Raw genomic sequence first — 1,026 nt, 5'->3', positions numbered from 1 at the left:
TCTGTTATACTTTCCGGCACAATTCCGTGTACCCTGTTCTTCAGAATGAGCAAGTAATTCGGTGTCAACGTCGGCTTGTCGAAATTAAGCACAATAGGGCGTCTATTCATTACCCGCTCTGCTTCCGTGAGAAACGTTAATAGTTCTCCGTCGTTCACATTCTGCTCATTTACTGTCGACCTTAGTATCCGTCTTACGGAACGTATGCGACGCTCCCATCTTCCGCTTCTATGGCTGCTCAACGGTGGAGTGAACTGCCACTGGACGTTATACCGCAGTAGTTCAGCCCTGATGCGGGAATGTGAAGGTCGGTCTATGGCTCGTTTCAGTTCCATCTCCGCCCCGACGAAATTAGAACCGTTATCACTGATAATCTTTTCTGGGGCCCCTCTTCGTGCTATAAAACGCATCAGCGTCTTGGTCAGGGAGTCAGGCGATGATGAATAGGCCAATTCAAGGTGCACTGCCCTCATCTGCGGGCAGGTAAACAAACAGTGATACCTTTATTCAGTTTTTCTTCCATTCTTTACTGTCAAAATAGTCACACCCAACTATCTTGAAGGGATGCCAGCCCGGCTGGATCCTGTCGACCGGCAGCGGCGCCACAGCTAGTCGTGAAGCCGTTGTAAGTTTCCTTCGACACCTCCAGCAACTATGAAGCACCCGGTTAGTCATCGATACCCCAGACCGACCCAATATCTTTGGCGCAGTTCGGCTAACGTATGCGATAGTCCACAGTGCCCATTCAGCACGTGAGCTTTCCAAACTATCTACCTGGTGACGTTATGTTTCGGGGGTAGTATGATAGGATGTTTAACAACATGCGGCCACAAAAAGTTATCCAACCTACCTCCTTCATATAGCAATCTATCAATATCGGGCATAAGCGTATTAGTTTGTGGTTGTGTACACTTTGTTCGTCAACCCTACCGGCGCGTTCTAATTTCAGCATGGTTTCTGGGTATACCGTCTTCTGAACCATGTGAATAATTTCACGCTCAGCTTGCCTCGCTTCTGTGAGTTTCA

General features: G+C 48.2%; 1 protein-coding gene across 1 annotated transcript in view; it reads left to right on the top strand.

Annotated features, from left to right (window-relative positions):
• The window catches only part of T265_09979 (hypothetical protein), a gene marked incomplete at both ends in the record, with an annotated part of 62,906 nt that overhangs the window by 16,067 nt on the left and 45,813 nt on the right, over positions 1 to 1,026 (top strand). The window lies entirely within an intron of this gene.

This window comes from Opisthorchis viverrini, assembly GCF_000715545.1.
Source record: "Opisthorchis viverrini unplaced genomic scaffold opera_v5_329, whole genome shotgun sequence".
Lineage (NCBI taxonomy): Eukaryota > Metazoa > Platyhelminthes > Trematoda > Opisthorchiida > Opisthorchiidae > Opisthorchis > Opisthorchis viverrini.
The sequence above is the reverse complement of the archived record's forward strand: the minus strand, read 5'-3'. Positions and strand labels throughout refer to the sequence as shown.